This window comes from Suricata suricatta, chromosome 5 (assembly GCF_006229205.1).
Source record: "Suricata suricatta isolate VVHF042 chromosome 5, meerkat_22Aug2017_6uvM2_HiC, whole genome shotgun sequence".
Taxonomy (NCBI): Eukaryota; Metazoa; Chordata; class Mammalia; order Carnivora; family Herpestidae; genus Suricata; species Suricata suricatta.
In genome coordinates this window covers 109,085,143-109,110,703 of record NC_043704.1, presented here as the reverse complement: position 1 = coordinate 109,110,703, position 25,561 = coordinate 109,085,143, and the positions used below count along the sequence as shown (strand labels likewise).

At 38.4% G+C, this 25,561-nt stretch overlaps 1 long non-coding RNA gene across 1 annotated transcript in view; it reads right to left on the bottom strand.

The window, feature by feature from the left end:
• Positions 1 to 205: 205 nt before the first annotated feature.
• LOC115292112 overlaps positions 206 to 25,561 on the bottom strand; it is a 59,135-nt gene continuing 33,779 nt past the window's right edge. The window contains exons 3-5 of the long non-coding RNA XR_003908811.1: positions 9,748 to 9,838; positions 2,256 to 2,312; positions 206 to 340 (exon numbers count right to left, since the gene is read on the bottom strand). This is a non-coding gene — a long non-coding RNA (uncharacterized LOC115292112). The remainder of the gene's footprint in view (positions 341 to 2,255; positions 2,313 to 9,747; positions 9,839 to 25,561) is intronic.

Below are 25,561 nucleotides of genomic sequence, written 5' to 3'. Positions count from 1 at the left end.
ATTTGATGCTTGAGCCACTCCCTGAAACAGAATTTCCTTTTTGGGTTGTCTGTTGTTAATTCTGAATGGTATCAGGCTAACTTTTGGCTATATACACGTAGCTTTCACGTTGCTCCCTTTTGAAAGATGTAATATTATATATATATATATTCCCTGTCTTTCAAGTAATAATAGCAACAATATAAACAACAGCCCCTACCTTGTCATATCAGGAAGGACTCATTCTCTTCAGTTCAGTGATTACAGCGTGCATTTTGTGACAGCCTTTGAAAATGGCTCATAATGCTTCCATTTCTTCCCTCGGATTGCAATATATTGTTGGTCACAAAACCTATGAGTTCTGCCAAAAATAAAATTGCAAATTGAGACTGTAGACGGTTTGCCATCCAATCTGTCACTGTTTATAGTTACTGCCATTAATTTTAGTCCATAACTAAGGCTGAAACTCTGTATTAGGCTTCTGACTGGCTGAGTACATATTTGTTTGGTAATTAGACTATAGGATGAACAGCAGTCATGTGGTATTCTTACTGAATGCTTACTGTCTGAAAAACAGAGATAACTGAAATTGTATAACATCTGATGTACCAAAGGTCTATATAGTAACATCTTTCCAAGGATTCCTCTTTCAGAAATCAACTAGTATTACTTACAAAGAATTTCAGGTTGTAAAATCTAACAAGAATTAACATTTATGTAGTACATTCTAATTCAGCATGTTTTCCTACCCACCCAAGTAACTGCATCTTACATTAACACATTAAATATTTCAGTGCCCAGTCAGGAGTAGAGAAAAGCCAAGACTTGGACCCACGAATGTGGACTCTGAGTGCCAAGTTAGAATATGCCTGAGCCAAGCTGTTTATCCTCAAACAAATTGGAAAATGTGCATTGCCTTAAAGCTTTTCTAGAATTCAAGACTGGTAAAGCAAGGAAATCAGTTTGTGATGTGCTGGCAGGGAGCTCTGAATGGTAGATTTTAAAGTTTTACTTATCACCTATTGTTTTTAATATTTATTTATTTGGAGGTGGGGGAGGGGCAGAGAGGGAGAGAGAGAATCCCAAGCAGACTCCATGCTGTCAGTGCAGAGCCCCACAAAGGGCTCAAACGCACGGACCATGACACAACCTGAACTGAAATCAAGAGTCCCATGTCTAACTGACTGATCCCCCCAGACCTCCCATTTTGTCATCTATTTAAAAAAGAAGGTAAGAGGGGCACCTGGGTGGCTCAGTTGATTAAGCGTTTACCTTGGATTCAGGTTATGATTTCATGTTCTAGAGTTCCATTCCTGCGTCAGGCTTTTTGCTGACAGTTCAGAGCGTAGAACCCGCTTCAGATTCTGTGTGTTTCTCTCTTTTTCTATGCCCCTCTCCAAACCATTCTCTCTTTCTCTCAAAAATAAACATTAAAAAAATTTTTTAAAGAAAGAGAGAGGTAGGGGGTGGGTAGAAAAAAGATAGAAGGAAGAAAGGGAAAAAAAGAGCTTCTCTCTGCTTGTGAAATGTGAACTGTTCCAAGCACAGAGCATGTTTCCTTCTAAAAGGCATGCTAGTTTCCCAGATGTCTAGTGACTTCTCGTATGCTTTCTGCACCTTCCCTGTCTTTAACCTCTCCGTGCTCCAGTTTTCTCATCTATAAAACTGCATGCATATGTACACGTGCACACCCACACACAAAACATATTTCAATATTCTAATATGGATTAACTGAGACAAGCTATAAAAAGAGGCTTTTTTTCCTCCTTTAGTTTTCATCTCTAATGTGTGCATTTTAATGTTATTCAAACTAAAATGTATCTGTGCATTATTCTGATAACAGGGACCTTATTACAGAATGATAGTAAATTAGGAAAAACAGATTTTGTTACGCTACTCTATCCTAGGACCACTGTCCTCCTGATGTAGATTTCCCAGACCAAATAAGAGTTCTTCATATCAGGGTCCAACTGGATAAATGCCAAAAACCTTATGGAGTAACCCTTCCCCAGCTTTTCTGTTTTAAATATGACCTATATATGTCCATGAATTTTAAAGGGATTATTCCGAGGGCCTAAGAATAGTTTTTGTTTTTATAATATATAAATCAAATTTCAATAAGATATTACATATCAGAAACTTAGCTAGATTAGATGTTTTCAAAGTATGATTATTAATAGATGATGTATTTTATTATATAAAGTCTTTGGGTAAATGGTTGCACCTTTGGATAAGGCAATTCTATCCATTATTATGAAAAATTTTTGAATACTTACTGCTCAATCTTAGTTGATCTCTTTGTACTGACTTCAGCATTTTGTAGTCAATTTAATCTGAAATAGGAATAGAATAGCATTTACAGTTACAGCAATAACAATTGCAGCTTACATTTTGAGCACTCACTAGGTGATAGGCACTGTCCTAAGCAATTTACATGAATTATCTCATTTATCCTAACAACCATCCTGTTATTCCTTTTTACAGATGAGGAAACCAACGCTCAGACAATTAAGTAACTGTTGCCGAACCTTACCACTGCTTATGACTTTCTAGAATTAATTCATTATTAAGAATTTTAAAGTATTATCTAGGTATATCTTTGTTAGGAAAACAGTTACTCTTCTGATTCTTAACCAGAGTCAAGATAGAGATTTTGTTTACAAGTGGAGTACAAATTCATAGCAATAGATTAATCCTTTTATAGCCTCCCCTGTTATTCAGTTTACACAATTATATTTAAATAAGAGGTAGATAATCAAATCCAGTGTATTGAGTAGGGGCTCTAGTACATCAAAATCTTTATGTGACACGAAACGCACATTAGAGCTAGTGAGGAGATGAGTTAGTTAGATAGTACTCTTTCAACACAAAAGTATTTTCGGTAGCAACAATAGTGTTTCTCATGCTATGTCTTTCCTGGTTTTACCTTATACATCCTTTGTAAGAAAAGGAATAATCATGTAATGTGTAAACTGGGCTTTACTTTAGAGAGAGGAGGCCTTTTTCTGGGGCTGGTTTCAAGGAAGTTCTAGGCAAGACCAAATCTCATTTATACCCATGGATGTGGTTAGGTTAAGAAACTGAACAGGGGGCAGGCAATTTCTTAGTACAGATCTCCCATTCTTCAGGAACTTCATATTTTTGTATATGTGCTGCCAAAGCGAGCACGTGGAATTTTGTATTTTTGAGTCATACTTCAAAGACCAGGATGACTTACTCATGGAAATAAGGCCAGTATTCCGGTTTTCACTCTGTTTTGCCATGGAGAAAGGTTTTCAAAGGTGATGTGGCAACCATCTCTATTGCAATTAACAAAAAGACTCAGAGGATGCTAAGCTTTGCCAAACTTCTATGAGTCTTTGCCCTGCCCTATCTGATTTGATTTTTGTCTGTGGTTCTGATCTACCACAATGGTGAGCTGAAAAGTGGTCAAACGGCTGCAAAGTGAGGCTGCTAGTACTACCACATGTTTTTATGATAAATACCTATCTTGAGATTTCAATGTTGTTTTCAAAGTAAGCCGGTGTATACTGGTAATTTTCATCACATCCCCGGAGGGAGCATACTTTGCCTCTAGGCTCCTCTATTATAATTCTATGATTATATATAATTATAGGCACCTATAATTCCTGTAGGGCAGCAGTTCTCAAACTTTTCATGCATGAAAATTACCTTGGAGGGCTTGTTAAAGTACAGATTGCTGGACAGCACCTCTCAAGTTTATGATTCAGTAGGTCTGAAGTGGGGTCCAATAATTTATATTTCTACCAAATTCCCAGATGATGCTGATGCTGCTGGTCCAAGGACCATACTTTGTAGTCACTGCTCTAGAGAATGCTGCAGAGATATATTTGCTGGGGTTATTATGACCATTGGACAAAATCCATTTCAATGAACTAGATTGAATGAATACCATAGACATGGCTTTGTCCTCTGGACGAAGTGGATATGGGCAAACAATAGATACACTATTTGGCAAATGAAAGTGGCAGGCCAAAAGAGATTGCATTGTGAAATATTAAATGCATATCAACACCAAGCCCTTAAGGTAATGAGATAATGACCATAGAATGGAGGTGGGTTGAGTCACGGTAAAGACAGAAATTTCTGGGCTTCAGACTATTTTATGTGTCAGCTCTTTAGCATTTATCTAATCAATCCTAGAAGACCACGCATCTGAAATTAAAGACAACTGGCAATAAGGAGATACACAAGATTCTAACAGGAGCTGAGACAAATGCGTTTTCGGGGGTAAAGGATTCATCTTTATCTCTCTCTAGTAGGAAATAGCCAGTTGATTATAAGAATCATAGAATTAGTGTTACCATCCAATTTTTAAAATAATTTGGATCTGTAAAACTGTTGTACTTTTCTCAAGCTGAAAACAGGTCGATTTCTGTCATTTTATTTTTCTTTATAAAAATGTTCTTGTATAGAAGTCTTAATATGGTATTATCCTAAAATCTTTCTCATATATAGGTGCTTCCTAAGGGTGTAGTTTCACACAATTCACAAAGTTTTCAAGTGCATCAAACCCCATATTTTTTTCATAAACTCCCCTTGTAATAATACTTTGAGACAACATCTCTAAAAAGTTCAAAGCTCTTGATATATCTTTATATCACTTATTCTGAAAATACCCCTGGGAGGATGCAGACAGGTATCATTAAACCCATTTTACAGACCAGACAACCGAGATCCAGACTGCTTTATATCACCTAGCAAATTAGTGGGCCAGAGTCAGTTATTACATACTCGTTTTAGAATTTTGACATCCTACCATCATTTTGAGGCCACATGTCATGTGCTTTCAGAAGGAAAGTGTTCTCTTTATGAATAAAGGCTTTGTAAAATGCCAGGTTCCTAAATTGTAATTGATCTGTAGCAGCTCTTTCTCTAGGTCCTATTATCTGCCTATTCTTGTTAACTTTGCTCTCGGTTTTAACAAACTTACACACACTTTCCTCATTTTTGTAATGATGGTATTATGACTTTTTTCTTTGTACAAAATACGCATGTAATTTAACAATATAAGAATATATTAAAACTTAAAACATTAAAATTAAAATCACCTCTTAAACCCATCACTCAGAGATATCCACCAATGCTATGTGGTAAATATCCATCCATTTATTTTTCTATAAAATCCTTTAAGACAGAAAACGATGTTCTTTTAGAAAAGAACTTTTTAGATATTTTTATATCAGTAATAGAAGCTGAACTTTTTATGTGCTATTAATACTTCTTATGAACTTTCTTCTGATAAATGTTACTGAAGACTGACAGACATGCTGAAAAGTAAACAATTTGCAGTTTGATGAACATTCACGAAGTGAACGTCCTTATGTATCAGTCTGAGACCAAGAAACCAACGTTCATAGAACTCCTGTGCCCACCTGCCATCATGAGGCACTGTAAAAGCTAATCACTACTTATTTTTGCCTCATTTGAACTAGATATAAATGACATATATACTCTTTTGTGTCTGGCTTGGTCCAGCATTGTGTTTATTAGATCCAATCACGAACACACTCTTACTAATGGCTGTGTGGTATACTATTGAATGGCTTATTATGACTTGACCAATAATGAAAGCAAAAAAAAGTCTTCTATGAGACATTTGAGACATTTAAGCTATTTCTAATTTCTCACTGTCCACACAATGTTGCTATCAGTATCCCTACGGTTTGTTCATATTCTTATATAACCTGTAGGATAAGTTTCTAGGAATGGAAATGCTAGTTGAAAAGATATCACAATGTTAAGAATTTTTTATGAGTGTTTCCAGGTAGCCCTTTAGTGCAGTAAAAGTATATTTCCAACAGTAACATGTGTGAGAGCCTGTTTCCCAATATCTTCTCCATCATCACACATTACAATTTTCTTTAATCCTTCTGGTTTCTGTTGGTTTTTGGTCTCAGCATATTCTACCTATTGATGGCAATATTTCTCAGTTCAAATTCTGAGTTATCAGAGAGACAAGAACAAGTTTTTATTTTTTTTAACTAAATTATTCTTATATAAGATGATATTCACATGAATTAGGGTTTTTGTTTAGTGTATAACTTCAGTTAATAACTGTATATTACAGGATTCTTTGAATACATACAGCCTAACTTATCTAAATATTTCACTTCTCAAATATGTATTATTCCAGGGTATGAAAGGAAATATAAATACTGTGTTCTTTATGTCTATATTTTAATTGCTTTCTATTTCCTTAAGTCTAGAGATTTACTAGTCTAAGTAAGAGTTATTGTCCTATGCTTTCATAACTTGTTTTCTTCCCATAAGTCTTTTTTAAAATGTTTTTCTTATTCTAAAAGTAATATATGATTGTTTGAAAATACATATTAATTCAGAAGAAAATGAAAATCATCTGTATTCCCTCCTCCTCACTGTTTGTGTGTTTGAATGCCTCATTGTAGTCTTTCTATGTTCATTTAGAGAACTATTTTTCACACACAAAAAAATGAATTAGACTGTACGTGCTATTTCTCTCATAATACATTATATCCATCCAATCATCTCGATTCAAATAATTTTATTCTATCAATTAGGGTATTTTATATTTTCTCCAGGGTGTTCTGTAAACACTAAACCGCAAAGAAGGTGAGAGTTCCTGCATTATATGGAGTTGTCTCTCAAGTATCGTGTTTGGTGTTGAAAGGGCCCTGGCATCCGGGCACCCCGGGAGCCCCAGTGAGAATGTTTACTGATGTCATTCTCTAGGCTCTATCTAGAGGGGGCATCCTGTCCCCTTTGCTTGCTCCCAGCGCCTCCGCCAGACCCAAAGGAAAGGTTCCCCTCCTCCTTCTTGACTTCCATGTACATTTCATCTTCCAGCCATCTTGCATCTTGAATACAAAGACCTAAAAATTTCTTGGATCTTTTCTAAACAGGCTACTGCTGGAAAGTAGTAAGATGGCTACATTTGTTTCTCAGACTGTCACTGCTGTTTAAGCTTCTTTTACAAGCATGCTATACTTGTCAATTAGAAGTGATGTTTCCATTCATAAAATGTACAAATGGATGGTCCAATGGTTAGTTAACTATATATACACACACACATATATATACATATATATATATATATATGTATATATATATGCAATCACTGTATAGAACATACAGTTTTAAATTAAGTTAGTTAGGATTTGGAATGAACCCAGTATTTTTCTAATAAAATATGTGTGTGTGGTGGGAGGCAAGGGGGAAAGTTACTACTATAGTCTCAATGCAGCAAAATTACTTACAGAAATATTACTTTTTAGTTAACCTGTCAAGGAACCAGCATATATTTTTAGGGTCTTATTATTGTTTGCATCTTACATACTTGAGCAGGTAATCCAACTAGAGATAACAATTCCCTGATTTAACCTTCTGCCCAGGATAAGATAAGAAAAGCAACTGTTATAAAACAGCTTCAGGAGGAAGGAGGAGGGGATCAACTGTGTGTGACTTATTTACCAAGCCCAGTCAGTGTTTAGGTATCCTAAAGAGTACTAAGCATGAGAATATGTGTTTGAGAAGTTTGTCGTCTTCATCTTTTGGCTCAGTTAAATCCACAAATCAGCAGGTCCAAAAAACTAAACTTGAGCTGAAAGGTCACTGCTTTTTTTCGCCAAGCCATCTAACCTCTAGTTTTAGAACAAGTATCAAACCATCTGCTTACCAGGAGGCAGAGGGGCTCAAAATCCATTAACGCCATATGTACCAACAGAAGTGTGACTTCAGAGCCTCAAATGTTTTTAATTTTTCTCCCTCATTATTATCTGCCAGAAACTTAGTTGGAATGCTTTCTCTTTCCTTAAAATGCATTGAATTTCTGTTTAATTATGCAAGTCTCTCCTCTTATTAAGTAATTATGCACATTTTCTCATCTGTGTGTCTATATTTCAGAAGTAACTGCTTCGTTTTGTTGGCAAAAACAGGAAATTAACCAAAAAGGGGGCAATAAGATTTTATTTTCAATTTCCCTTCTTTCTCCCAAGGGGAACGAACACATCTTCCAATGCATCACAAGATAAAGATGCTGACTCAGTCTCTTAAATCATCCCTGGAGTCTACAGCACAGCCCTTAATGAGAGAGAATTTGCTGTACAAGAAGTTGTTGTATTAAATGACTGAAAAATAACCTTTCCTCTTCCAAAATTGCCCTTAGTGAAATAATCAAAGTCTGAAACCAAACCCTCCCATACTTATCCCAAAACACAGGGGAAGGCAGACAACACAAATTCAAAATGATGAAATGCCTACTTAGTTTGAAATTATACTTTGGAAATTTCACCAAAAATGGGACATTAGCCATGGTCAACATAGGGAAGTAAAATGTTCGCCAACCCAAAGACAAACCAAGCAGATCTTCAAGGGAAGGGATAGGGAAGAAAACAAAACAGGAACATTTCAAATGAAGTTTATGATGATTGTGCTTAATTGCAATGGATGCAGATTTGTCTTAATAATAATCCTTTGCATTTGTGGCTTACAAAACATAAGCATTTTTATATCAGTTACTTCATTTGATCCTTACAACAATCCTGAGAATAAGGCAGGAAATAATTTACCTTTCCAAAATCACAGATGTGGAGTCTGTGGTTCAGGAAAATCAGATGACTTGCCCAAGGTCCAATGGGGCAGGTCAGTGGCAAATCTGACTCTGAATGAGCCCTGCCCTACTGCCTTTGTAAATTAACTGATAGAAAAGTGTTTATATGGAAGTTCTTAGGACACTGTAATGACTCAGCTGTATCATTTGGAACAAAAGGATGCTAAGAATTATCGGAACATAAACTCTCCGTAAAATATTAAATTCAAGTTGTTACTTTTAGCTTGCTCCATCCCATCTTTCAAAGATGCCTACCTTCATGTATTAACCCCAAATATGTAAGTTCTTCTTTTGTTTATGGTAACATTGGTTGATTGAGGTTCTAGCTGATTTTCCCTTTACCTACTGGCAGAAAAATCCAATGGGAAGGAAACAAGATCTATATATTCTGAAAACTCAAAGATAAAACTTTGAAATCATTAACTGACCATGAATTAGCATCACCCTGAGGTTTACTGATTGCCCAACTGACTACAAACAGCTTCCGAGCTTCCTAACTTCTCTCCTGCCTCCTCCCTCTTGTCCTTCTCTCCCTGCTTTATACTGCTGGCAGATTATTCCAACTGCAGGTACCTTGTGAAAGCTTCCTTCAGCTCCCTAGACACACACACACACACACACACACACACACACTTTTATGCTGGTATTCAAGATCTCTGCAAAATAATAACACCTACCATTCACTAAACAACTATTACAGACCAGATACCTCAGAACAATCCCAGTAAATGCATGATCAGATCAACTTTAGAAATGGGTAAACTGAGGCTGAGGGTGGTAAAGTAACTCACCCTGGGTTGGATAGTGATCAAGGGGTAGCACCAGTGTCCAAACTTAGGCCTGCCTGATTGCAAAGTCCAGCCTTTCTAGATTCATTTCTGACCATTGGGACACACATAGTCTGTTACTATGAGCCTACAGTGCTAGTCCGATGAACATTCCTGGCCTGATCACAGTTCTGTGATGGTGCCAAAATAGTTTTTGTATCCGGAGTGTTCTCCTCGGTCCTACTGTGTATAGGGACTGCCTATAGTTCTTCAGAACTAACCTCAAACATCACTTCTTCTTTGAAGTCTTTGCTGACCAGTGGCCTCCCACATGTGAACAATGCTCAATCTTTGAACACTTTTAGGTCTTTGTAGAATTCTTACGGCACTTACCTTATTCTTCTACTGCAGTGATTTTCTTGTCCTCATTCAAATGTATCTAGCTTCCTCCCCCAGCATTCAATTTACTCTTTCATCTTCTCAGCTGTAAGGATTGGAAGGATGGAGATGCCATTTATTTTGGTGCATGCTTTGGGACATGTAGAGGTGAAGATACCTGTTAGGTTTAAGCTGCACCTATAAAGTTGGTAATTGTGAATACACAGAAGGTATGTAAGCCCTGTCATGGATAAGTTCTCTTAAATTGGCGTTTCTCAAGCCTGTTTGTACATTAGAGTCACCTGGTAAACTTAAAAATCACAAATCCAGGCCCTACTCCAGGCCAATTTAACCAGAATTTCAGGATAGGATCCAGGAATTATCTTAAAAATTCCCTAGATTATATTTATCTGGGTTGAAAATAGTCAAAGAAGAAAGAAGAAGAAGAAAATGATGAAGAAATAAATTGCTTCCAAATAGTTAGTATTCAGCTAACAAGTCCAAACAGCTAGGACTTGACTTAAATGCAGTTCATTATAATCAGCAGAGGGAATGTTTCTCCTGCAGTGAATTTGTTCCACCATGACAAAAACGTGCCTGAAAATCAGAGTTGGGCTTTGAGTTTCCAGAATCCTTTCATTCCATTCTCCCAAATTCTTCATTACTTAAAAAATCTGCAACTATGGACTGTTCTATCTAGGAAGACAGAACACAGTAGAGAATATTGACCACCATTCATTCAACAAACATATTTAAATACTGGGACACTAGTGTTCTTTTCAAGAGACTGAAAGATAAGACTCAGGCTCCCACCCCAGGGGCACTCACAAGATAGCCAGGGAAGATAGACTTGTAAACAAATAGGCATAATCAGTTGAGCTATATGGGGGTATAAAAGTAAAATGGTCAGTCTTACTGGTGTGGTGGTGACCAGTTTAGGCTTTTCAGAGGAGGTGATGCTTGAGCTAAATCTTGAAAGATAAACTGGTGGGTATTTGCAGGCAAACAAGGACAGATTGGGGAAGATAAGCCCCCAGGAAGGGAGGGGTGTAAGTAAGGGAACCTGGTAGGTTTAGGTTAGGTTTAGGAAACTGCAGTGTGTCTGAGTGTGCAAGGGGGGGGGGAGGGGGGCTGTGGGTGGCAGAGAGTTAATTAGAGAAATACCTAAGTCAGGAAGGGGATGAGCTTTATAAATCATGCTAAAGACTGTTTTCAGGTAGTTTCCTCCTCCCGACAATGTCTTCCTGCAAGAGCAACAGGAAGCTACCGACTAACCAGAATTGGATTTTCCAGCAAACCTTAGAGAGACACTTCCTATCTCCTAAACTACCTCTCTAATCTTTGGAGACTAGGTGTGGTCAAACGGAATCTGGTCATTGCCTTTGTAGGGAGAATTTCTAAGGTGGGAAAATGGGATCAGCTACACAGGCCCTGTGATTCTGTTGTTTGTCCCTTTCAGCACCTCTCTCCCTCCTCATCCTCCTCTATTCTCTTTCCGTGGGTGAACAACCACTTGCCCCAGGTGGTCTATTACCACAGATTTCTGAGAGATGGTGACCCACCGTGATAGCTCCTGACTCTGGGTACGTGAGGGGCAGGCAAGCTCTAAGCGCCTTGAGGATCACTGTGACCACTCCCTCCACCCCCTTCAGGGCTGCCTAGGGAAAACGGACTCTGTACACTTGTGGTAAAGTCAATGGCCCTCTAAAGTACCCGGACACCCCACCACCACCACCAAAAAAAAAGTTGGTGAGCTGTTCCAATGTGTTAGTAGTTTTCAATCCTCAAGGAAGGGGGAGGGCAGCGCAAAGGTCTCAAGTTTCTCCACCTGGCACTCAGTCACTGCAGCTTTGCAGACTGCGCTGAAGAGGCAGGAGAAGCTGCTGAAGGCAACACCTATTTAAGAAGTAAATCCCAGGCTGTTCTCTCATAGGCAACCTTATTGTTTAATGTAAAAATTTCCCTGCCTTCTTGGATCCAAATAACAACTTCAAATTTCAGCTGCCTTGTGGAAAGAGGGTGAAGCCCTTGCTCTGGAAGGGTTGTTTCTCCCCTCCTCCTGTTTAGAAACACCTGATATATAGGTCTCATCTGATCTGCTTCCATCTGGAAGGCAGGAAACCTCTCGTTTTCTCCTCAGTCCCGCTGTTTGACTTAGCAATCTTGGCAAGCCACTTAACGTCCAGATGCTGTAATAGCTTTTTTCACCAGAAGCAACACATGCCTCTTCCTGACTCTCTGAAATGCTGGGTAAACTCAAAAGGAGCTTTGTGGAGAAAATAGTAAAAATGCATTCACCCATTGTAATCAACTAATTCATCTCAAAAGTATTCTTTTACATTTTCTTTTGAAATGGAAAAAAATCTTTCCTATGAGAAATGGTCTTTTTAGATAACTTTTGAGAGTGAACACACCACTTTTGTGTAAAGTTTTAAAATATTTGTCAATTCCAAATTTAAAACTTCATTAAAAATGGCAACTTTAGAGGGCGCCTGGGTGGCTCAGTTGGCTAAGCATCTAATTCTTGATTTTGGCTCAGGTCATGATCTCATGGTTATTGAGATCCAGCCCAGCATTGGGCTCTGTGCTGACAGCGCCAAACCTGGTTAAGATTTTCTCTCTCTCTCTGCCCCTCCGCTGCTTGCTCATTCAGGCTCGCTCTCTCTCTCTCCCTCTCTCTCAAAATAAATAAACATTAAAAAAATGGCAACTTATCAAGATGATAAGCATTTACTGCTCTTGTAGCTTTCCAAAGGATAAGGCAAAATGGAATTCTGGGAAGACTGAGATCCTGACCAAAAGGTTTGAACAATACCTCTCTGTTTTTCAAACTACAAATGAAGTCATAACATGTAATATTCCACTAATATGACGCAAATGGATGACTATCACCTTATAGCTTAGATGTGTTGTTAGGTCTATTTATTCCTGCTAAAGACGAATCCCTTTCTGAAATTCCCTTCTTTACCTCTCAGAACACAGCAGTCATGTTCCTGCAGCTATATAATTAATCTACTTTTTAACTCAGACCAAACGGAGGCTGTTCTTAATGACAAGAAAAAGGGGCAGAGGGGAGCCTGTCAAACAGGATTATTCAGAGGAAAGAAAACTACGTGGACTCAAAATTGCAACCTGTCATTACCTTCTACAAGTCACACTGGAAGGACTGAAAAACAAAATAGCATTTTATCAAAACTATAAATCTAAGGAGGAGAAATGACTTCTGGTTTTTAAAAATATGTGTTAATTTAACTGCCGTGATTACTTGGTGGCTTAGATGGCTCACCATGAAAGGTATTATATGACAGCGTTCGGTGTGTGCATTTGCGTGTGCACGTGCGTGTGCGAACCTGTGTGTGTGTACTTCCTGGCGGCACTAACAGCTGTCTTCACTATCAGGCATGAAAGGTCAAGAGTCACTGGGAGTGTCAGATGTCTTCAGCTGGATACCAGATACCTTATATATGTCTCACATTCATTTCTAAATACGTTATCAACCATCAGCTGACAAATCTTCACATGACTGTATAGATTTCAGGGCCTTTCTCCTGTTTTATAGTTTAAAGAAACTGAAAAAGGTGATTTTTCCTCAATGTGGTGAAACAATCCCCTCTCCCCTCTTGCCCTCTTAGACACCTGACCCTCACACTCCCTCCCCTGCATGTGTACAGACACACACTGATGATATATGGCTAAGAGCCCAGCAATAGAGTAGACTGTATGGAAAGTCATAGCATGTTATTAGAGTCTTAGGGCATTACTTCCTTTGGCTTTTTAAAAGAGAAAGAAAGACAGCACAGGTAAATTGGCCTTTAAAAATAGAACAATAGGCGCTTTGGCACTTATATGAAAACAGTACTAGCACCCTCCCCACTTACACTTTGTAAATGTCTACCCCCTCCTTACAAACCGTGATGACTTTGTAGCCATGAGCCAAAACATGAGTCGACAATAACACCAAAAATTGAAGTTGCATCTCCCAACTCTTTATTCTGAGTTCTTGCCACCAAACTAATCATAAATGATATTTACAATGAAAAAAAAGCAGATTGATTTATGAAATTATTGTAAAGCAGAGGAAATTTGAAGATCTTCAGTAGGTCCATGCTAGAGCTGTGCCTATAATAAACAGCTGTCCCTATAATGAATAGCTTGTCATAGATATAATAAATAAATAACTCCAGATTGTTGGTGGCATATTCTGATCCACATTTTTACATTTAGCCTTAAACACTTCACTCACATACATGCTCATTATTGTAAATCTTGCAAATGTATCCTATAGATTAAGCTACTTAAATATGGGAGTGAAAATGAAGGTCCTGACAGTAACCTAAAATCTGACTTTCTCAAGTGTTAAATGCTGAAGCATGGGGGCAAAAATTAAGCCCCAGAGGAGTTGGGGAAGAAGGAGAGAAGAGAGGGGAAATTTACTATGCATCTCTGAAGCAGATTGCTGCCAAAATTTAGTTAACATGGTTTTATAGGGAGAACTAATGAACTTAATTTGGAAACATAAAATTAAGAGAAATCAAGCAGATCCACAAATCATAGTAAAGTAATAGACACCTTAATAAGTGGGATGTGGCAGGGCTCCCTGCATCTATCACTCTGATACTGAAATGCCATTTAGGACAGCAAAAAGGTGAAGCATATGGATGGATGACCTAGGGAATTTCAGAGGGTACATATAGACTTTTATTTTTATATTGTTCATTTACAGAGTTCAAACCTTTATTTGCTGCTAGTGGTTTGCTCACCAAGTAGTCAGCCATGGAAAAATAGGAAATAGTGGTTTCATTTGAGGGAGGTTAGAAGGACAGATCATAGAAGCCTTTGCTGTGTGTTAGCAGGCTGCAACGAAGACCTGAGCGACCAAGGAGACAGAGACGGTCTGCAAAGTGTGATGACCGCTAAATACAGCTGTTACAGCCCTTCATCCTTCCACTGATGGAAATCTTAGCTGAGAAAAGGAAATCTGACTCTTTATAGCTATGAGGTAGGTGGGGGAGCTATGCTGAAGAAACACTGAATTCCAGTGTTTTAAGGCACCTGATCAGTTTAGTCCCCTTCATTATCATTTTCTAAGAATAAGTGCTCTTAGAACACCACTTGAGGCTGTGTTGATGGTAGACATTTCTTGCGTCAAGTGCTTTCCTACTAGTAGCATCGTGACATGGTTTGGGGTTTATTATTACATATATATCTCCAAACGATTTGCTTTAATTTATGACACACAGAGTGTTACTTCACTAGCTAATCATGTATGTTCATTCATTCATTCTATTTTTCTTCCATTCTTTCACTCGATAGCATCTATACATATCAGTAGGCACCTTATGGACTTGGTTCCAGTAAAATGAAAGAAAATGGCAGAGTTCCTATCCCCCAAAGAGCTCAGAATCACAGGCAAATGTTATACATAATTATACGACAATGACATACATTATGATTTTCTACAAATGCAATTGGCCCCTCCCTTCTGTCTCTCCTTGTGTACATTTCAATTTTCGTACAGTGTCCCATTGTTGAAATGGAATGCTAAAGCTGACATGACTAAACTAGCATTCAAGTCCTGAGACCGTCACTTCCTAGTCTTGTGACCTTGAGATTCTGGTGGAATTTAGCCTCTAAACTGTTTCACTTCTCAGGGCTCCAGTTTGCTCGTAAGAGCTCATACTTACTAATGGTTTAGTATGAGCTAGGCATCATTATGTGTTTTACATGTCTTAATTTACACAGCCAGCACAAGCATCCTATGAAGAGCTTGCTAATAAAATCCCTATTTTATATCTGAGAAAATTATAGGCAAAATAGTTCACCAAAGATGATACAGCTTGACAGGTTTTGAACACTGGCCACAGCATCTGTGCTATCAGTGCTCTATGCAGCCTCTTCAGAGTGCTAACAGTGAGGTTAAAATTAGAAAATATATGGGAAAGAGTTTTAAGAAGTTTAAGCATATGAAAGGAAAAGTATAGTTTTTAAAAATATTTTCAATGTTTTTGAGAAAGAGAGCATGAGGGGGTAGGGACAAAGAGAGGGAGACACAGAATCTGAAGCAGGCTCCAGGCTCTGAACTGTCAGCACAGAGCCTGATGTAAGGCTCGAACTCATGGACAGCAAGATCATGACCTGAGTTGAAGTTGGATGCTTAACCAACTGAACCACCCAGGCACCCCAAAAAAGTGTAATTTTTAAAGACTTTAAAATCCAAAACTGTGTTGGAGGAAATCAGCTAACATCTGTAGTGTCCTGCTTGTTTACTGACCAGTCATTCCGCTTGCTTGGATAAAGAGCACCCTCGTTTCTTCCCCCTTACACTCAGTCTCTCTATAGTTTAGGTAGGAACAGTCCCACTCCTGCCTCCAAGCATGAGCATACTGAAACCTGGTTACACACCTGTTCTGAGCCAAAAGTAGTGGGGAGCCAAAGTCCAATCCCAAAATACCCTCCAAACTCCAAAATCTTGAGAATGTCTAGCCTTAGAAGAGACTACAATCAGAAGCCTTTGCTTTGCCTCCTGAAGTCTGTCATGAGACAGTCACTTGGCCCCAGTTTTCTCAATTAGAATAGCCCCCAAGTTTCTGATTCATTGATGGCCAGGAGTCAACAAAATTATAGGTCTATATAAGGTTCTTTACATGTAGGTTGTGTCCAAAAACAAGGAACACGTGGACATACTTTCAGGCACGCCCGTTTCCCTTTCACCATCCTCAGGCATGATGGGGAGGAAAGAGGGGATTGCTAGCTAGAGGGCACGGCTCACGATCTCACAGTCCACAGCCCTCCGAAGTTAAGGGACATAGCACTTTCGAGGTTGGTCCAATGAATGAAGCCATGTTGTCAATGGCTGTAGAATTACAAAGGGCAGATCTCTGAGACTACCTCAAGAGAAAACTGCAAGTCACCCTCTTTTTTGAAATTCAGAGGGTATAGTCATGGTGCTCAACATAGTCTAGATAACATAGACCTTATCCTTCCATGTAATATAGTTAAAATTGACATCCACACATATACATCATGATAGAATTGAGGACCGTTTTAGACCCACAGAGTTCCTACTAACTTAACTATCTAAAGAGAACATGATTCAAATGAGCCAAGTACAAGCCAACTTAGCAGAGATTTTCCTGGAATTTTCTTCCAGCCATGGGTTTCTTCTAGCTTTATTTTTTTATGATTCACTTACCAGCATCCTGCCATTTGCTCTCACCGCCTTCTTTCTCTCACTCAGCTCCCTTCTTTTCTTCAGCACACTTCAACTTGAGTAATAGATGTTTAAACCTCTGTACCAAAAGCATGGTTTAAGGACAATGGCAAGGTTAAGCATGTAGCACCAAACCGGATACTCTGGACTCTGGAAACTGCCATTGCACCAAGTGTGCTTGCTCCTCAGAGTGACTGTATCACTAGCTGGGGCGTGAAGAGCCTATTGGCAAACGTATAGGCTGGGATCCCAAGAAGCTGGGAACACAGTATATAGATCTGGTGTTTTGTTTTGTTTTTACCTATAAGATTCCCAAGGCACTCTGCTACATTCCAGTCAGCTGACTAAAAACATCTTCCTTATCTCATTTACTCAAATTCAAGAATTATGACCTCAAAGATCTCATACAGGGTTTCCTGTATATTATAGCTATGAACAACACATTAAATATTATAGAATGTTTTTTTCGATTTTTTCCATAATTTAGCTTGAATTGCTTGCTCCTAAACAATTCTTTAACCAAGGCTCTATCTTTGTTCAGACAGGCTTCCCTCTATCCCAGCCCACACAGAACATCTGTATGCAACCTGAACGTTCTCAGTGCTGACAGCCCTGCCTCTCCCCAAACTGTCACCATCTGGCCATCGCTGTGCGCACTTCTGAGAACCCACGCATGCGCATGCGCAGGCCAGTCTTTTCCCTGGAAGGCTGTGAGCTCAGCATCTCTCCCAGATTCTTGCCCAGTGACTCAAGTGAATCTAAACTTATTTTTTGCCCACTGTTCTTTCATCTAGCATTTAACATAATAGCTCACACCTATCAATAAAAACACAAAATTTCTTCTTAATTACCAGAAAACATTTTCAATTTGTCTTACCACCAGATTGAAGGTAAAATATATATACATATATATTTTTCCCTGTGATTTGCTGTGTCATATCATGAAAATATCAATAAGTTCTGCTAATAATTATGATGTATATACTTGGAAAGCAGTCAATTTTAACTGTCACTTTAAAAATAAAAATCTGATAGTATTGCTTTAATCAGACCCTTTAATTTCCTCACGTATTTTAAAACAATGTGTTTGCCAAAAAAAATCATAATCCCCTTTGCAGCTTTATACAATTACTTTTTAAATTGTACGTGAAAATTAAAATGCCAGTTCTACCATCTCTTTATTAATTCAGCCACTAATCCTCCTTAAGTAACAAGCATTTGCCTCAATTAATTAATTCATTATTTTGAGAAATATTTATCAGTGCTTATATTAGGTCAGCATCAAAAATATAGAGATTTCTGGGGCGCCTGGGTGGCTCACTCTGTTCAGTGTCTGACTTCATCTCAGATCATGATCTCGCAGTCTGTGAGTTCGAGTCCTGCATCAGGCTCTGTGTTGACAGCTTAGGGCCTGGAACCTGCTTCAGATTCTGTGTCTCCCTCTCTCTATGCTCCTACCCATCTTGCTCTCTCTCTTTCTCTTTCTCTCTCTCAAAAATAAATAAACATTTAAAAAATAGAGAGAGAGAGATGTCCAAAACACAGAAACTGCTATGGACCTTGCAGGCTGGTAGATAAGCGAACACATCCACTTCAGCTCAGAAAGTAGAACTACAGAGATAAAAGCCCTTCAGAGATTTTTCAACCACTTTGGTTTCTTCTAAGGCAGAACTAGGTAACCTTGAATTCAGATTTAATTTATTAATACAATAAGAGCCCTTTGTCCATACATAATGGATTCATAATAAATACATAAACAATTTTAAACTCCTTGTGCCTCCCTGATAACATTTCTTTTCGAAATGTATTTCATTTTTCTTTAATTACAGGTGATTTCATTCCATGCAGTGGTTTTTGACTTGGTGCAGTTTATGCAAATATATGTCAGAATGAGGATCACAGGAGGTGGTTTTTCAGTCTTTATGTGACCTCTCTAATCCACACTGACTTTGTGTGCTGTTTCTCTGAAAAGATGGAATGCTGGGCCCATGCCCTGAGTTTCTGATTCAGTAGGTCTGGGGTGGGGCCTGGGAATCTGGATTCCTAACTAGTTCTCAGTGGTGCTTATGCTGCTTGTCTGCAGATGCAGCTCTGAGAGCCACCGCTCTATCCCCTCGGACTCTCAAGAAAAGAGTTGCATTTTATGAAATCTCTCAAATGACTGTGATACTCATTTCTTAACCACTAATCAGCTCTGAACTTTTCTCCACCAACCTTACCAAATCCTTTTTCACATTTGGTGTTTGGTGTTCATATTTCTCACATGAGGTATGTATAGTCATGTCTTTTTTTCTTCTTCTTCCTTTGAGTGATACCCATTTCTGCAGATACAAAGCTGCAGATGAGCTTTGATCCTTTACATACAATTGGTGATTTCTTAGTCTAATTATAAAATAGCATCTGTGAAGTTATTCATCTATGTGTCTATCAGGGATTTAGAGGGATAAGCTGATAACAGTAACATGAACACTGCTACGGAATTCAACATGTGCCATGTTTACATGGTTCTAAGAGCTCATATACTCATTTATATCCTGTCAACAACCCCATGAAGTAGGTATTATTATCATCCCCATCCCAAAAAGGTAGAAACTGAGGCTCACTGAGGTTAAGAAACTCGCCGTAGGTCCTCCAGCTGGTGAGTGGTGAAGCCCAGCCTGTCCAGTCTCAAATCCAGGTACCTAACCACTCTCTATTCTACTGTGACCTGGGAAGGTTAAAGTTCTTGTGTATCTATTAGTGATGTTTTTAAATTTTAAAACCTTTCTGAATTTCCAACAGATTTCCCACAATCCCACTATAGGTCTATCCTAAATCTAAACAGTCTCACCATGAAGCAAGAAGTAACTCAAATATTCTTAAGTCTCCTGACTCTTCCTGACCACCCATTCCACCAGTGCAAATCAAGAAGGGCTCCACTGCCTAATTTATCATATGATAGGTGGTTTAATGGCTCATGGAAAGATAAACTCTCCACGAATTTTAGAGAAGCAAAAGGAAAGGAAAAAAACCCCAATACTCTTCAAGAGAGGCTATCAAAACTTGACCATGACAGGGCTAATTAGAGCATGTATATGACTCTCCTGTGATATTATTCAGATATGACACAAGGCAGAATAAGGATATTTTCTTCCATTTTTCTGTAAAAAAAAAAAAAAGGCGTCAGGACACCTGGGTGGCTCTGTTGATTGTGTGTCCGACTCTTGATTTAGGCTCAGATCATGATCCCAGGGTTGGGGAATAGGTCCCCCATTGGGCTCCACACTGAGCATGGAACCTGGTTAAGATTCTCTCTCTCTCTCTCTCTGTCTGTCTCTCTCTCTCTCCCTCTCTCCCCACTACGTGTTCTTTTCTCCTTAAAAATAAATAAATAAATAAATAAATAAATAAATAAATAAATAAAAACAGCTCCTCAGAGAAGATTAGTAAAAATAAGAATGTGTTTCCTATTTGGGAGTTCCCTCTGAAGATATCCATGAAAACACCTTGTCACAACCATCAATTTATACAGGAAATGTTTCATAATCTAATTTAAAGTGAATCCAAACTCTGGGTAAGTTTTAAAAGTTTGAAGACCGAGTATACTGAATTTCACCCTGATTTTAATTCTCAAACTCATCCTTTCTTCCCTGGTTCCACTGTCTGAGCCTGCAGACTATCTCCTTCCCTCCCACTCCAGCTACCCATCTTTTTTTTTAATGTTTTTTTATTTTTTTTTTTTTTGAGAGACACAGACAGCGCAAGCAGGGGAGGGTCAGAGAGAGAGAAAGATACAGAATCTGAAGCAGGCTCCAGGCTCTGAGCTAGCTGTCAGCACAAAGCCCAACATGGGGCTCGAACCCACGAACTGTGAGATCATGACCTGAGCCAAAGCCAGACGCTTAACCAACTTTGCCACTGGTAGCCATGTGACCTATAGCAAATGACAACACCTCAGCCTCTCAATTTCCATATCACAAAAAAAGAATGTATAACCAAATGTGTAGAATATTAGAGACAGGAGGCCTATAATAAAGATCGAGTGATTTACAATTTAGGGTTCCTCGGCCAGCCAGGTGAATGATGCTTTTCAATGAATGACAGTGAGATATTTCCCTTATAGGAGTTCCTCTAGAGACCCCGGAAGGGGTACTAGGTTACAGAAGTTGCAAAGGAAAGAAAGTAGATGTAACATGGAAAACAATAACTCATAAATAAGCCACTTAAAAAAAATAGCTCTCTCTAGTCCCATGCTCCCACTAGATCTAGCCTTGCCGTTGGCTTCAATGTCTGTTCTCTTTGACAGTTATTTGATGCTTGTAATCTTTTAACCACATCTGCAAACCGAAGTCATAGATTGGGTACAACAATGATCAGGGTGCACAAGAGAACAATTTGATTAAGTACCAAAGGATTAAGGAAGTCTTTGGGCCTTGACTATTTTACACCCACCATGCTCCACATCACCCTCTCCCCCCTTCAAAATGACCCTTGTTGCAAACTTCAAAGTTAAATGTGAGGTGAAGGCTCGTTGTGACATCAAAATAAAACAAACAACATTCGTGTCACTCTGTTATTCTACAATGTATTCAGGTACACATACACCGTTAACTACAAGTATAACTGAAATAAAATAAACTCATTTTCATAATTATAAACTTCAACTTTCAAGGCAGAATGACCTCTGTTTTACATGGACTCCCTGTAAATGGCCTCTTTCTGGAATCAATTATCCTCATATAATCAGCAGTGCCTATATTTTAAAATGTCTGATAGAAATGATAAATTTTACCACAGTCAACTTGCATAGGTTAACTAAAATATCAAATTTCTTTGGCTTCGGCCAACAGAATACCCACCCAATGTTGCAATCCTGGATATCTTCTACTGAACAGAACCAGTGATTAATATGTTTCATTAATAAAAATCTGAGAAAGGATTTATTAGTCATTAGATGCAACTTGGTTAGCAAAATTTTCAAAATATAGGGCCCATGGTGAGTAAGTGAATAATAAAGGTGGTCCTTAATATTAATAGGTTGGGATTCAACAGCATACAGCAACTCTTAAATTTAAAGAAGCAGAAATTAAGGCCAAATGAGGTTGCTACTTGCCAAAATCCCCTTCCAACTCTGCATTTTTATTTGTCTAGTGAATTTACATCTCTAAGCCTTCCCTATATTGTAAGGCTTCATAAATCTCATGGGTGATAAGTATATTCAACCTCCATTCCTCATGGTTCAACTAAAATCCATTTCCTCTGTATGTAAATTCCATTTCATCATACTTTAGGAAAGTGATTGACTAATTAAAACAATCCAGTGGCTTGTTTTATAATGGGCTCATGTTTAGGCATGGTTACCTTAGCTTAGTAATCTCTACTAGTAAAACATATTTATAAAACATTTATAACATATGCATTAAATTCCCTTCATAGGACCTGTGGCTTTAATGAGGGAAAAATTTGGCAAAAGCAACCAAATCCAGGACAAAATGGTTTATGAAATTTAACTAAGGCTAACGCACTAGTTTCTGCTTTTTTCTTTCTGAATTCTTTGCCTTGAGGACAAAGCTTTTCTCAATGTATAATATCTAAATTCTCAAGGCAATTTTTCCTATTATCTGAAAAGATGTAAAAGAGTGTTAATTGAATAAGAAATAAGGAAAATATTCATTCAAGTGGTTTCATGTTGAGTATTATTAAGGGTCTATTTAGAATCACATAATTAATAAGGTTAATATATTTTATTCTTTATGAGTCATCTCAACATTGTCAGAGAAAATTAAAGATTAAAATCAAAATAAAAAGGGGCACCTGGGTGACTCAATTGGTTAAGCATCTGACTTTGTTTGGCTCAGTCCATGATCTTACAGTTCATGGGTTTGAGGCCCATGTTGGGCTCTGTGCTGACAGAGCCTACTTCAGATTCTGTGTCTCCTTCTCTCTGTGACCCCAGCCCCTCCCCCAGCTTGCGCTCTGTCTCTCTCTCAAAAATAAATAACATCAAAAAAAATTCTTTTAATGAAATAAAAAGTATTACCTAAAATGCTGTCCTGAGTGACTTAAGCCACTTGGGTTATACACATATATATCTTGAATTCTATCTGACCCCACAAGACCTTGAGGGGGAAAGGTTGACACCTTCCCAACAAACTGGCTACCACTTTATAATTAAAAATAAATCTCAGACCCAATTTTGCCATACATATAGACATTAATTTAACAAATACTTAATAACAAGCAGCTTCTAAAGCTTAAAGATGTACCTGCAGAGTTCTTTATATATTCTGCTTGGAAGTTTACTCTAGATGGATAAAAAACAAAAACAAAACCAAAAAACCCACAGGCAGGATTCTGTCCTTTACAGTCTGATGGGGACAGCCAGTAAACTGCAGAACTCTGAATGGACACAAGATCATCTCAGAGTCCAGCCTTGGCCTCTCCATACAGCGCTCCACACTGGCATGATTTTCAGGATTCACCAGATACATACAAAAGTAGGAAAGTGCTTCTAAAACACCTTAGCAATCCATGAATACCTTTAACATCACCAATGATGGCCCATTTCTAACATTCATCTTACCTATAAATAAACCATGAATTTCCCAGATAAAAACCACTTCTCACATTTAGTATGCTAATTAGCCAAGTCTCAGGTGTTGAGATACACAGAGCTAAAGCTCTTGGGCTGGTTCCCTCCGAAAAGTGGCATTTTCTGATAAATTGCTTGCCTCCCATCTCTGGAATCTCTATTAAGGCAACTGACTGCCCTTTGGGTTAAAGCTGAAACCAACGGCCACATATGTGTTATCATGGCAGCTATGCTGGGACATTTTAAAATAGATTACAGATTTCATAAACAAGCCTTGATTATTATTATTATTGTTGGGCATTTTGAGATCGCATGCATAGCAGTAACCGGCGAAATCACAAAAGGAGAAATTCTGTTTCAAATTCTCTTTGATTGCATTTCTAAAGCTGTTGGGTATTTTCTCGGTTCAGAGTTGATTTTCATTTCAGCATATACATTTCATTTTACCATAAACCTTTACCTCTAAAAATTGGTGAATACATGCATGGTAGGGTCTTGAATAGTTAATTTACTGCTAGGTTAAACTTGGGGTTTATTATATTTTGCCTTAATTCCTGCAGATTTAAAGCACTCACAGCTAGAGATGGCTTTATAAACAGAATGGTCTTTAAAGGAAAAGGAATGTTACTGTGCTTTTCTTTCCCTTTTTAATGCTAGTTGCTAAGCATTAGAATTGTGAAAACTATTTTTATATTTAAAAGCATTTTCATTATCTAGCTCCTATGAATTCCTATGTACACAGAGGCATCTACTGAAATAGCGAACAGGCTTTGACACTGAGTCGAGAGAAATAACCATTATGGCCAGTCTTTTTAAAGAAGTGGATTCCAAATTGGCATCCCAGAAAAGCTAGGAGAGCCAGAAAGAGGTGATTTAAATGCTATTGTCCTTTAAGCCTGTAGTGTGAGGGGGAAGTAACCTGACATTTGCCGAGTCATTATGTGTCAGGCACTGTGCCACGTACTTTAAATTCACTCTTTTATTAGATACATTCACAATCATTCTATTAGAGATGACAGCACTCTACAGTTGTTAAAAGAGCTGGCCTTGGAGTCCCAGAGATCTGGGTTGAAATCCCCGCCCCCATCTTCTCTCTGGGATCTTGACCAATTTGTTTTCTCTCAGCCTCAGATTCTTCCCCAGTAAATAATACTGTTTACCTTTTGGGGCTAGTGCACATGCATGTGTGTGTGTGTATGTGTGCGTGCATGTGTGTGTTCTAATGACAGGCATACAGTCATCGCTGAAACAATGTGTCTAGTTTCTTATTGTTAATGAATTAGCATTTATAACAAAGAAATATAGGTTAAGTTGTGTTCTTCCCAATTTGTGTGGAAGCTTTAGCCTCTGGGACCCCAGACAGTGGCTGAATTTAGAGATAGGGCCTTGAAAAAGGTGATTCGGTTAAAATGAGGTCCTTGTCACCCTCCTACACTGTTGGTGGGAATGTAAACTGGTGCAGCCGCTCTGGAAAACAGTGTGGAGGTTCCTCAAAAAACTATCCATAGAACTCCCTTATGACCCAGCAATAGCACTGCTAGGGATTTACCCAAGAGATACAGAAATGCTGATGCATAGGAGCACATGTACCCCAATGTTCATAGCAGCAATGTCAACAATAGCCAAAACATGGAAAAAGCCTAAATGTCCATTGGCTGATGAGTGGATCAAGAAGATATGGTTTATCTATACAATGGAGTACTACATGGCAATGAGAAAGAACAAAATATGGCCATTCATAGCAATGTGGATGGAACTCGAGGGTGTCATGCTAAGTGAAATAAGTCAGGCAGAGAAGGACAGATACCATATGTTTTCACTCATAAGTGTAACAGGAGAAACTTAACAAAGGATCATGGGTGAGGGAAAGGGGGGAAAATAGTTGGGAAGAGGGAGGGAGGTAAACCATGAGAGACTCTTGAATACTGAGAACAAACTGAGGGCTGATGGGGGAGGGGAAGAGGAGAAGGAGGGCAATGAGCATGGAGGGGGGCACTTGTGGGGAAGAGCACTGGGTGTTCCTCTATGGAAGCCAATTTGACAATAAA